Genomic DNA, 14,505 nt, shown 5'->3' on the forward strand with positions numbered 1-14,505 from the left:
AATTTCCTCATTCCGCACAATGGGGATTTTTTTTTTTTTAGATTTTATTTATTTATTTGACAGAGAGAGACACAGCAAGAGAGGGAACACAAGCAGGGGGAGTGGGAGAGGAGAAGCAGGCTTCCCGCTGAGCAGAGAGCCCGATGCGGGGCTCGATCCCTGGACCCTGAGATCATGACCCGAGCTGAACGCAGATGCTTAACGACTGAGCCACCCAGGCGCCCGCACAATGGGGATATTAATTGTACCTATCTCATCGATTTGTTATGGGGATTAAGTGAGACAATGTGGGCAAAGCTTTTAGCACCGTGACTGGGCACACGGTCTGCACTAAATGAATGTCAGCTATTAGCAATAAGAATTCACTTTCCACATGTACAAGGCCCTGAAGGGAAGACATCATTTCTTCTATTTTCCATAGCATCTTTTTTTTTTTTAATTTAAAATCAATTTAATTAACATATAGAGTATTATTAGTTTCAGAGGTGGAGTTTAGTGATTCATTAATTGCATATAACACCCAGTGCTCATTACATCACGTGCCCTCCTTAATGCCCATCACCCAGTTACCCCATCCCACCATCTCCTTCCCCTCCAGCAACCCTCAGTTTGTTTCCTATAGTTAAGAGTCTCTTATGGTTTGTCTCCTTCTCTGATTTCATCTTATTTTATTTTTCCTTCCATTCCCTTAAGGTCCTCTGTTTCATTTCTTAATTTCACATATGAGTGAAATCATGGAGTATTTGTCTTTCTCTGACTGATTTATTTTTGTGTAGCATAATACCCTCTAGTCCCATCCACATTGTTGCAAATGGTAAGATTTCATTCTTTTTGATGGCTGAGTAATATTCCTGTGTGTGTGTGTGTGTGTGTGTGTGTGTGTACACACACACACACATATATGACATCTTTATCCATTCATCTGTTGATGGACATCTGGGCTCTTTCCATAGTTTGGCTATTGTGGACATTGCTGCTATAAACATTGGGGTGCAGGTGCCCCTTCAGATCACTATGTTTGTATCCTTTGGATAAATACCTAGTAGTGCAATTGCTGGGTTGTAGGGTAGTTTTCAGGAAAACTTTATCTGAAATAAATGAAGTGTCAATCTCTCAGTCTTGAGGTTCTTACAGATTCGGAAGGGAGTTGATAACCTTTCAACAAAATGAGTATTTAACATCTTAAGTCATTTAAAAAATAGTTTTTCTGACTACAAAGTTTTTCTCATTACAAAAGAAGTAACAGCTGATCCTTGACAGTAGCAGTGAGGGTCATGGTTAAGAGGGCAGGTAGCAGAGCCAGATTGTCTGGGTGCACGTTCCTGCTCCCCCACCAACTGTATGAAGATCGGATGAGTTAAGACACATAAAAACACTTGCAACTGGGGCTAGCACATATTATATGCTCAATAAGTTCTAACTAATATTTAATAAAATACAGTAAAAATCAACTAAAAGATCCCTTATCCTCAGGACCCTGACATAACTGCTAATAAATACTGAAAGTGTGCTATGTGATTAACACAGCACAAGCATCGTGGGGCATTTACTAATATCAGCGTGTGCACTGAACTCTTATTGCCACCAGACTCTGCACTTGGTGCTTTGCATGTGTTATCTCATTTAAGTCACACAACAGTCCTATGTGGTGGGCAATATTATTATCCCCTTTTTTGAGATGAGAAAACAAGCTCAGTTAGCCCAAGGTCATAGAAGTGGTAAATGATGGAGCTAAGACTCCATTGCAGGTCTCTGGTTGCAAGTGAAACTTTTTGCTGTCCTACCTTGAGAAGCCCAATATTGCGTGGACACAGGGCAGCCCATCTGAACGAGAGAAGCATGACCTAAGTCAAGTGGGAGAGTTGGTGGAGGACGGGAAGACACGCAGTTGACCATTTGCTCCATGCTATAACTGTAATTCTTCTAACGAGGCCTCCGACTCTTTTTTTTTTTTTAAGATTTTTATTTATTTATTTGAGAGAGAGAGAGAACATGAGCAGGAGGGGAGAGGCAGAGGAAGAGAGAAAGAGAGAGAGAGAGAAGCAGACTCTTCCTGGAGCAGGAAGCCCAGATGCGGGCCTCGATCCCAAGACTTGGAGATCACGACCTGAGCCAAAGGCAGACGCTTAACGACCTGAGCCCCGCTCTGACTCTTTTTCAACACAGTGATGTGGACATCAGAGCAAAGCTGGCTCATGAGATGGAACCCTTCTGCATCCCCAGCACAATGCTGCATATTAAACTGGGGCTCAAGGGACCCAGATGGGGTTTTCCAAGAAGACTTTATTAAGCTCCTACCTGTTTGGGCCTGATTCTTGGTGTCATATTGCACTGAGTTTATGCTATGCTAGAATCTCAGGCTAGATATTTTTTTCTTTAATATCTGGCCCCCTGTAGTCACCACTTCCGTATAAAGACACTGCGGTGTGTTAGTTCTTGTTTCTCAAGTGTAATTTGGTGTCAAGTTGAACAGATAAACAATGTCAATGAGAATATCTCTTGCAGACACTGACAGGACTTATCCGTCTAGAAACGAAGAGATAAAGGACGCATAAATGTTTAATTTTTCTTTGCATGTTAATGTAACCACTGAACTCTCTTGGTCCCCGAACAAATTAATCATCACAAAATGAGAGTAAATGACACATGATCTGTATTGAGCTGTTGTCTGTTGGATCAGCCATCCCTCGGCATGGTATCATGGAAGAGGCTGGCCTCTGAAGCGGAGTGGCATGACCAGCTGTGATGGATCTCAGCATATTTGAAGTCTCCTTGAAATGGGGCACCCGGTGGCTCAGTCGGTTAAGCATCCAACTCTTGATTTTGGTTCAGGTCATGATCTCAGGGTCCTAGGATTGAGCCCTGTGTCAGGCTCTCCACTCAGTAGGGAGTCTGCTTCTCCCTCTGCTCACTCTCTCTGTCTCAAATAAATAAATAAATCTTAAAAAAAAAAAAAGAAGTCTCCTTGGAAAGCTCAGAGCACTGATCTTCTAGCTTGAGGTTGGTTCTTGGCATGTTTGTGGAGTGAAGGTTCAATCTCCCTTATAGAGGAGGTCCAGAGCTGGACTCCGAAGTCCTGATGTTAAGGCTAGCTTCTCCAGCCCCAAGCAGTGTGACTTTTATAAGTCACAACCTCCCTGAGCTTTATGTGGTTCATGTGCAAAATAAGGTTGTTGTTAATAACTATATATGCACATATATAGTTGTATATATATATACTTTTTATTTTTAATTGTGGTAAAATACACATAACATGAAATTTACCATCTTGCCCATTTTGAAATGCACAGTTCAGGAGGCTAATAAACTATATTTAAAGGTAATTATAACACTACCAATCTTGCCACCACTTGCCCAGTAGAACTGTTGTGCAGAGCAAAGTACAAACAAGAATGAGAAGATGCTTGCTAACGTAAGCTGTGCTTTGCAGGCCTCAGTTGGTACTGTCCACGTGACCCTACCCCCTCTCTGGGTCCCTTTCCCCACCAGGAGCTTGAACTTCAGATTGCTTAGTGCTAACATTCTGCAGAAACACTACTTCTACCCGGCAGAGGTTCCTAAGTCAACAGGGAGGCAAGCCTTATGCTAAGAGGCCGAGTTTTCTCTAGTGAAGCATCGGCATCAGCATCATTGTGCACACGGAGGTTTTGTCAGTTTTCCCGTCACCCTTTGGAAGGAAGCCACTGGTAAAGTCTGTCTGACTTGTTGGTGACCCTGATATATCTCTATCTGTGTCTGCGTCCCTATCTGTAACCATATCTATACCCATACCTATCTTCTATTTGTTTATTTATTCAAAAATGTTTATCTAGCATCGTCCTCACTGCCGAGCACTGTTTGAGGCGCTGGGGATAGAGCAGTGAGCACGAGACAGATCTCCCGCCTTCAGGGAGCTTACCTTTCAGCGGGCTCGGCAGACAATAAACCTGGAGGTATATAAGAACGAGTTAGAAGTGATAGATGCCCTAGAGGAAAACCAGGCCAGGCCAGGAGCTGGAGGGTGACAGGGGATTGGTCAGGGCAGGCCTCCCCAGAGGTGACACTGCAGCAGCGCCGAATGAGGGAGAGGACCAGCCACGGGAACGTGCGGGGGAGCGCGCTCTGGGCAGCGGAGGGAAGAACTTCCCAGAGGCCACGGAGGCTCCTCCCTGCCCTGGGCCTCTGTGACCGTGGCTGAGCCAGGGGAGCCCCAGTGCAGAAAGACCTTGGGTTCCTTCTCTTCTCCCTGGGTTTCCAGAGATGACCCCATTTGGAGAGCTCAGAGCGACGTGATACGGAACTCTGAAGCATCCTCCTCAGAGGCCAAGAGAGCACCCCACCTCTGCTGCAGCTGAATTCCTGCAGCCCCACCCTGGGAGGGCATCAGGAGCTGCCAGGGAAGGACACAGATGCCACACTCCTGCCAAACACGGCTTGAAATTTGGGGCAACTCGGTTAGTGAGGGCAAGAGGAAATAAATATGGATTGAGGCTCTCTGATGTATCTGGCACCTAAATTACCAAAACTCATTTATAATTTTGCGTTTGTTCGGATATTGGTTTAGCTGCTTTAATGGGGAACAAACTAACAGAGTCTTTAGTAGGTGAAAGGTAGTTTTCCTGCCATCTACAAATCTGAGCTAGTCGGGGGACCTGGGGAGTAGAAGGGCCCTGTTCCACCACGTGCGTCTGGGGCTGGCTCCTTCCATTCTCTGGCCCCGCCGCGTCCTAGAGTGCCACCCTGGGCCATGGGGTCACAGGTGACTCACACGGCCCCTTAGAATGGTGTTCCTACCTGCGGGAAGGGGACCGGTAAGTGAGGACATGACCTTGGGGTTGTAGACATTACTTTGCCTTATGTTTCCATAGGCCATAGCGTTGCGATGTAGCAAACAAAAACACAGGACACACAGTTAAATTTGAATTTCAGATAAACAATTGTCAGAAGCTCAGAAGGAAAAAAAAAACAGAAGTAAAATGAATCAACCACCGAAGTAGTAATTAGTAAAAGTTTATTGTGCACCCACCAAAAAGACAGTTTGCAGACCAGGAGCACTGAAACCAAAATGTAGAATGAAGTGGACACTCTAGGGTCAGAAAACAGCTTGTGTTGTGCGGGGCTGGGACTATTCTTCACAGTGATCGGTTCCAATGGGAGAATTTTCCTAAATGACAGAAAATTGGTTAGTGGTTACCTCATATCCATTTTGGGGAACAATTTAAGTTTTGCTTATGATTTTCAGAGGCATGAGCAAGAAATGACCCAGGTCAAGTTAGCCCCGCTTTCTTGCAAAATAAGCTAAATAAAGCTTTGCTTGTGTGACTGGTTTTGTTCAGGGAATTTTCAAGTTGGGTCTCTCTCTGCGTTTGATTTTAACACAACTGATAACTTTTTTTTTTTAAATAGGGCATACCTACACTAAAACAATGATTGGACTTTCAAAAACTGTAATTTAATTTTTGTTTTAATTTCAGTATCGTTAACATAGTTCTATTAGTTTTAGGTATACAATATAGTGATTCAATTCCATATATTACTCAGGGCTCATCATAAGTGTACTCTTAATCCCCATCACCTATTTCACCCATCCTCTCCCCCAAGCACCCCCGCCCAACCCTGCCTCTGGTAACCATCAGTTTGTTCTCTGCAGTTAAGAGTCTGTTTCTTGGTTTCTCTCTTTTTTTTTTTACTTTGTTCATTTGTTTTATTTCTTAAATTCCACATAGGAGTGAAATCATATGATATTTGTCTTTCTCTGACTCATTTATTTCACTTAGCATTGTACTCTCTAGCTCCATCCATGTCATTGCAAATGGCAAGATTTCATTTCATTCTTTTTCACTGCTAAGTAATATTCCAGTATGCATATCTATACATATATATATGACACATACATATATATATGACACATCTTTTTTTTTTAAGATTTTATTTATTTGAGAGAGAGAGAGCGGGAGAGTGAGAGCATGAACAGGGGGAGGGGCAGAGGGAGAAGCAGACTCCCCACTGAGCAGGGAGCCCCATGTGAGGCTTGATCCCAGGACCCTGAGATCATGACCCAAGCTGAAGGCAGACACTCAACTGGCTGAGCCACCCAGGCACCCCTATGACACATCTTCTTTATTCATTCATCTATTGATAGATACTTGCACATCTTGCATATTTTGGCTATTGCAAATAATGCTGTACAATTGTTGAACTTTTAATTTGGGAAATACTTATATCAAAAAATTATTGGTTGGGGCGCCTGGGTGGCTCAGTCGTTAAGCGTCTGCCTTCAGCTCGGGTCATGATCCCAGGGTCCTGGGATCGAGCCCCGCGTCGGGCTCCCTGCTCCGCGGGAAGCCTGCTTCTCCCTCTCCCACTCCCCCTGCTTGTGTTCCCTCTCTTGCTGTGTCTCTCTCTGTCAAATAAATAAATAAAATCTTTAAAAAAAATTATTGGTTGTTTATCTGACATTCAAATTTAACTGGGCATCCTGCATTTTTTATGGCAATGTTAATTGTCCAGAACCTAGTCGTATAGACACATCTAGCTTCAAGAGAGTCTGGAAAACCTCATCTTTAGGTGGGCAGTATTGTGTCCAACTACAACCTGGGGTTTTAATTACTGAAAGGAAGAAGGGGAGAATGGATACTGGGGACAACTAGCAGTCTTTGCCAAAACTTATATGGCCTCATTCATTCATTTATTCACCCTACCAATATTTATTAAGCGCCTACTGTATGACAAGGATTGGATAAAAGAGATAGATAAGGCTCCTGCTGTCAGAGATCTTTTAGTGTAGAAGGCAGACAATAACAATTTATTTATTTTATTTTATTAAAAGATTTTATTTATTTATTTGACAGAGAGAGACACAGCGAGAGAGGGAACACAAGCAGGGGGAGTGGGAGAGGGAGAAGCAGGCTTCCCGCTGAGCAGGGAGCCCGATGTGGGGCTCGATCCCAGAACCCTGGGATCATGACCTGAGCCGAAGGCAGATGCTTAACGACTGAGCCACCCAGGCACCCTGACAATAACAATTTAAACACATGTAGAATTTCAAGTAGTAATAAATGTTATGGAGAAAAATGAGGCAAGTGAAGTCCTAGAATGTGATAGGAAAGCTGCTTTTTTTCTCTTTTCTTTTTTTAAAAATATATCTATATATCTATATCTATATCTATCTATATCTATATCTATATATTTTTTTCAAATGGGAAGGGTAAAGGAAGCTTCTCTGGAGAAAGGACATTTGAGTGGAGACCTGGATAAAGTGAGGGAGGAAGCGTGTGAAGCTTTGGCCAGAGGGACCAACTAGCACAGACACTAATGACCTCGGCATGTTTCAGGAACTAGAAGGCCCATGTGGAGCCATGGAGGGGTCAAGGAGGAGAGTGTAGGTGCAGCAGGCAGGGGAGGGCCTTGAAGGCCATGACAAATAATTTTTTAAATTCTAGGAATGATGAGATGCCACTGGAGGGTTTTGAGCATGACAGTTATGTTATTTCATTTATATTTTAAAAAGATCACTGTCTGCTGGGCTGACAAGGTGGCTCTAGGGGACAAGGGTGGGAAAAAGGGGAGGAGTTAGGCGCCTGTTGCTGGGGACTAAGCTTGACAGGGCTGGAGGGTGAAAGGACGCAGAAGTGGTGGGATTCAAGATGTACAGGTACTAATATCACCCTCATCATACAGAACCTGGGCTGGAATCCAGGTCTGTGTAACTTGACTGCTCTGCAGGGAGGAGGTGTGGGGAGCAGCTCCCAGGAGGAAGGTCTTGCAGCTTTGGGAGTTGGCCAGAACCATTCAGCCCTTGGTTCTGACTGTGCAGCAGGAGCAGGAGGGTGGAGGGTCGAGGATGACTAGGGCCACATCCCCCCCCTTCCCCCTGCATTCTTCTCCAAGCGTTGATTCTGCCCGAGACGCCACATCTAAGACAGTCTTACTGCTTTTGGCATCACTAGAATTAAAGCTTGTCTCCTCCTCCATGAAAAGAATAAAAAGAGTACCTGCTCTTGGAAGTTGGCAGCTCTCGGCTGTACCACCCACAGCAGTGTAAACTCTGCAAGGAGGGAAGTGACTGTTTTACTCTTTGTGATCCTCGGGCCCCTGGGTTGTAGAGGAAAGAGGCTTTGGAACCAGCCACATCTGGTCCTGAATCTCATTTACCAGCTGAGCCTTGGTTTTTTGCATCTGCAAAGTGGGATCATAACACAGCTGCTCCACATAATTGCCGAGAGCGTTAGAAGAGAAAATGTGCCTGAAACTAATAGCATCCAATAAATGTGATTCATTTTATGATTTTGTGACCATTTTGGCTCCAGCTTGCTCTAAGCGCTGTTCTTTATCTTTCCACCAGTTCCCTTACTGACCCTAATCTTTTCGTTATTGCACACCCCCTTCCCTTGCTTGCTTCTGTCATGATGTCTAGAGCCACACATAATGTGGCCTTATTGGAAAATGGAATAAAAAGTAGTGGAAACGTGCCAGGAAGGGGGTGGGGGAGAGTCAGGAAACATGGAAGGCCCTTCCATTAACCTGTTCTCTAGAATTGGGATATGAAATATTTATTTAAGTCCCGCGAAAGACATTTTGAACTTGATGTTCTCGCTCAGTTCCAGAAGCACACTGCCGACAAGAAACAAATTAGAAAGGTGAGTTTTTCCCCCAGTGTCGTCAAGATGTGTGTTGTTGGTGGAGCTGGTCTTTCCCTGTGGGTCAGTTAGGCTCTTCCTGAAGCATAAATTTGGATGGAAATGATACCGCACCCGATAAGGCTGTAGGAGGCTGGTGTCGGATTTGGGAAAGGTATTTGAAGTCCTGTGTCTTTGAATCATGTGTAAACACACCATGTGGTGCCTCTGGGGTTGCTCTTGGGGCAAGGAGGGGACAGGAAGCGGATCTTGATCAAATGCAGATCAGCTGGCCAGAGTGATTGGTTACCTGGATGAAAAGACTTGCAGAGCTGTGGACTCATAGTGGGAAGAGCCCTTAGAAACCTGGAGGAATTGTTCTTTCTTCAGCTAAGGATACTAAAGCCCAGAGAGGGGTGCCTATTTGCTCAAAGTCACACAACTTTGCCCGAAAGTAAAGCATGGAAGAACTTCGATAGGCTTTGGGATCAGAAAAGCTGGGTTCAAATCCTGGATCTATCATTATGTTCCTTGGGTAAGTTACTTAACTTTCTTTTTTTTAAAAAAAAAAATTTTTTTTTAAGATTTTATTTATTTATTTGACAGAGAGAGACATAGTGAGAGAGAGAGCACAAGCAGGGGGAGTGGGAGAGGGAGAAGCAGGCTTCCCGCGGAGCAGGGAGCCCGATGTGGGGCTCGATCCCAGGACCCTGGGATCATGACCTGAGCCAAAGGCAGATGCTTAACGACTGAGCCACCCAGGCACCCCATTACTTAACTTTCTAAAGCTTCAACTTGCTCACTTGTGAGATGGGACTGATGGTTGTTCTTACTTCACAGGGTGAATATGAGGATTAACAAGAAAATCCATGTAAAATAGCATAATGCTTGGCACTTAGTTAAGTACTCGGTAAATATTTTGTCATGTTGATGATAATACATTTTTGGAGCCCCGGGAACTGATAATAGGAAGATCTTTTTGTTGCTAACATGCCACAGGGCTCTGGTTTGGTCCTTATGAGAGAGTGTGGCGGGTTGACTTGTTTTACCCCAAAAGAACCCTTCAAGTAACTCCCCGTACCTGTGAATTTGGAAATAGGGTTTTTGCAGATGTCATCGAGTTAAAATGCAGTCATACCGGATTAATGTAAGCCCTAATCCAATGCCTGGTGTCCTTACACGAAGAGGGAAATTTGTACACAGACACATGGTGGGGGAATGCCACGTGAAGACAGAGGCAGAAGTTGCAGTGACGCTACCATGAACCAAGCAATGTCAAGGGTTCCTGTCAACGCCCAGTAGCTAGAAGACACCAAGAAGGATTCTTCCCTAGAGACTCTGAAGGGAGCATGGTCCTGGCAACGCCTTGATTTTGGACTTCTAGACTCCAGAACTCTGAGACGATCAGTTTGTGTTGTTTGAAGCCACAAGTTTGTGGTAATCTGTTATGGCAGCCCTAGGACACTAATACAGAGAGTATCAGTTGGAGGCGGGGAAGTGGAGAGAGTTCTGGGCTCCCATTTTAGCCTCTATGATTAGGATTGGTAGCTATAGATCCTTATTTATGGATAGAGCCTCTGAGGAATATCCTTCCAAATAAACCTTGATATTTGCCTAGTGACTTAGTGATGCTAGAGGGGTGTGTGTGTGTGTGTGTATCTGTGTATGTGCGCACGTGTGTGTTTGCTGTTTGGGTGGTAAACACAAGTACCGTGATTAACGAGAGCCAAGAGACTTCACAATCATGAGTGGATATTCAGGATCACGGAATGCCAGGAGCACACTGGGAAAAGACAGGAGGGGTCACGGTAGGACAGAAGGCAAGGGCTGCTGTGTCTCATATACCCCGGTTGTCCCTCCTTCCCCTTCCCTGTCATGTGAATATAGGTATTTTCTTGTTGGGCTGAGATACAGAGAAAATGGAACAGACTTGGGAAATTGTTGGGATTTGTAAGCCTTTGGTGAATGCTTCTTTCTTCGAGTCAGGTAAGGACCAGGAAAATACTGTCAGGGATGTGTCTTGTGCCCATATTTCCCAAAGACAGCCAGATGGCTCTGTCTTAATTCATGTTTCTGCAGGATGGTCCTGAGAGTAGTAGGAGTCCCTTTTCAGTACAGAATCCCTCCACCCCCTGTTGACCTCATTGGTCCTGCCTCTCCATCAGTCATTCCTTCTCTGCCTCTCCCACTCTGCACTCTGGCATATAATTTTGGGTAGCTTTGAAGTTCTCCTCTTCCTTTTCCAACCAGAAGGGAAAACATTCACAGGTGGGAATGAGAGATCAGTCTTACTGCTCACTGCTGCAGCTACTATGGGAGTACTAGCATTCATCCAGAAAGAAGAGGTGATACATTATAAGGATGTATGCAGTTTTCAGGGCTCCTGTGCCAAGGGTGAGGGCTAGTAGGGGTGGAGGTGGAGGGAGGTGACAGTTCAATTATGTGCTCATTGACTGAGGACTCCTGTAGGAGCCCAGGCTAAAAGTCACTATTTGAACTGGGAAACTCCAATCCAAATCAGTGCCATTTGGTCTTGACCCTCTTGACCCAAAAGAAAAAGGAAAGGAAAAAGAAATCCAAAAATCATTGGATTTCTCAGGTTATCTGCTTAAGAGGAGACACAATCCCTGGCACATTGATTGAGAAGGGTTTTTAGAGCAAATGTGAAGGGGGAGGATGGGAGAGAGGGTAGGTGGCCAGTCAAGGAGAGAATAACCAAGAGGCAGCACAAGGGCAAAGTAGGAAGTCAAGGTGGGCAGTGAAAGGCAAATTCATTCCATCCTGTGCTTGAACTTCTCCTCTGTCTACAAAATGAGTGACTTGCGAGAGTTGCTATCACCCATGAGAAATCTCCTATAGGTGATTTCATTTGTCTGAAATATTCAGAATAGGTAGATCTCTAGAGAGAGAAAGCAGATCAGTGATCATCAGAGGTGGGGGGAGGGGGGAACAGGAAGTGAGTGCTTAGTAGGGTTTCCTTTTGGGGTGATAAAAATGTTCTGGAACTAAATAAGAGTGGTGGTTGCACACCACTGTGAATGTACTAAATGCCACTGAATTGTATAATGTAAAATGGTGAGTTTTTTGTTATGCAAATTTTCCTTAAGAACACAGAAGCCAAAAATACCCCTTCTCCACCCCAGTCCCTTTCAACCACATTGATGCTGTCGAGGTAGCCTCTGGAAAGATAAAGACTATGGCTGGGCTCTGAGTCTGGTGGAATTACCCGGACTGAGTGCTGTGGGAGTGTGGGGGTCCTCATTCCTCAGACAGAGTCTGCCCTTCCTCCCTCTCCTCAGAGGAATTCGCAGGGCTGTTGGCACCAGTGCAGAGAGGTTAAGGACTTAGGCTTTCAGGGACCTTAATCTAACTGTGAATCCTGACCTGGCCACTGGCGACAGTGTGAACCAGATACTACACACCCTCTCTGGGCCTCAGTTTCCTTGCTTATAAAATAGAGGTGACAATATCTATCTCATTGGATTTGTAAGTCTGAACTGGGTAAAGCATTTAACACAGCACATGGTACATTATTACTGCTCAATACATGCTAGTGGCTATTATAAATAATAATTCTATTATCTTTTGTATCTGCCTCAGCATAGTCTTGACTGCTGAGATCCAGAGGTGGCAAGAAGTTGTGCCATGAGCCAAGTCCACTAAGCAGAACCCCAAACCCCAACAGCCTACATGTGGGGTGGGGAGAAGAGATTCAGCAACAGTGGAGGATATTATCGTCTTAGTGGTTTTGAAGGTGTCCGATAAATAGCATCCTTCCCTGCCTGAGTCCCACACCAACAGAAAAATAAGGTAGAACCTAAGAAGATAGGTGACCAAAATATCACCTTTATACCAGTCAAACTGATTTTAGAGAATGAGGGGCATTTATATGGCTGAACCCCAGAATGAGACTTGGCACTCTGTGATAGATAGCTGGATGATTGCAGAGCTGCCCAGACTGGCCCCGCCAACCCCTACTAAACTTGCAGCAGGAAGGAACGGAGAGGCATGCTGTCCCCCAGTGAGGGCTCCTTCCCAAGCCCACCAATCAGGGCAGGCACTCACCCTCCAGGTGGACAGAGGCCAGGAGCACTGCTAACAGAGCTCTGTCCAAATAGAAGTCATGAGACGGACGGAGGTAGCTTAACACTGGGTTGCTATAGGCCCCAGAAGCTGCGTCCAAGGCAAGGCAGAGGCTTTCCCCATATCTAAATGGTGCTCCTCCCTCCTTCCCCATGGGATCTGACATGGTGAAGGCCATGGCTGGTGCCTCTTTCTTTTATGGTCGCAAGGAAATAAAATAGCAAAATAACCAAGGAGACAAACGAAAACAAAACCTGGAAACAGCCTCATTTTGTCCAACACTTGGGGAATGGTAAAATAAATGATAGAATATCCATTCCACAGGATGTTAAGAAGCCACATTACAAAGGGTTTGTAATGATGTAGGAATTACATGATGATGTCAAGTGATAAAAGCATGATACAAAATTGTACACAGACTTTGAACTCAGCTATATTAAAACCTCCCTAGGATTATGCATAGGAAAATGAAAAAATTGGGATGAAATTTCCAAAATGTTAACAGGGTTGTCTTTCCTTTTATTTTCCCCCCGTAGTTTATAAATTTTCTGTAATAAGCATGTATTTCTTTTGTATTGGAAAAACTCAACTTTATTAAGAAAAATAAAACTACTTCTACAATGGCGAGGGTTATACATTATCACATTATCAGTCAAGCCAACGATTTAGAACTTCACAGATTCATAAGATTACAGAATGCTAATAGTATTCAGAGTATTGTAATTTCCTAGTTGCTTGTATTGAGATTTTCCTAGTTTAAGGATCAAAAAATATTTTGAAGCTCTCCTGGAAACTATGGCTTCTCCCCTCAAAACATCTCATATATAAAAGTACTATCATTTAAGTTGCTTTTAGTGTCAAGTTACAGAAAGCCTTATTCAAAACAGCTTAAATAGTGGAGGTTCATGTAACTAAAACTTTAGGGATATCAGGTGAAGCTTGATCCAGCAATCCAACAATTTCACCAAGACTCTCATTTCTTCTGTTTCTATGCTCAGTCTCCTACAATGTCAGCTTCATCCTAGGGCTGGCTACCCTGTGGGTTCCAAGATGGCCAGTGGGAGTTCCTGGAACTTCATTCTTACTTGTTCTCATCTAGCAGAAAAGAGCTTCTGTGTTTCAGTATTCCCAGCAAAGGTTGTAAGATTTGATGATTGTAAGGTTTAAGCACATGGTTCATCTCTGGATCAATATCCTGGCCAGGAAATAGAGAGCACTGATTGCCTTAGCTCGATCACTTGTCTGGCCATGGAGCTGATATGGAATTGGTGTCCCTGGGACCACATTATTTTCTAAATAGAAATTAGGACACAGAGGTCCCTTATGCACACAACTTACTGCATGTAATTTAGGCTTATTCTTAAATTCCTCAGAGCTTGCCCATGTACCCAGGTTAAGAATTCCTGGTCTAAACCAATCCCCTTATTTTAGAGATGGGAATTCGAGACCCAAAGATCACAAATGCCCAAAGCCATACAGTCACCCCACTGACAGTCTGCTGTGTGTTTCCCCACCAAACTCCCTCCAACTTCCCATGCAATCGTGAGTCAGAGATGAGGAAGGAGTAAGTAGAACCCTTAGCAAATCCCCCTCTAGGACCCCGGACAGATGAGTTTGATGAAGAGATGGGGAGGACCTTATGCCAAGGGGATATAAGGATCCAGAGTGGGAGAAGTGACTGCATTAAGCTTCCCATCTAAGACAGCATGGAAGGGAAATGATAAAAACAAGGAGAGAGGAGGAATGATTGTATTATTCATGCCTGTATCTTGAAGATAATCATTGTAATTTCCCTTCTAAAAACCCTGCTTGCTCAGAGGAAACG

This window comes from Halichoerus grypus, chromosome 2 (genome assembly GCF_964656455.1).
Source record: "Halichoerus grypus chromosome 2, mHalGry1.hap1.1, whole genome shotgun sequence".
NCBI classification, from domain to species: Eukaryota; Metazoa; Chordata; class Mammalia; order Carnivora; family Phocidae; genus Halichoerus; species Halichoerus grypus.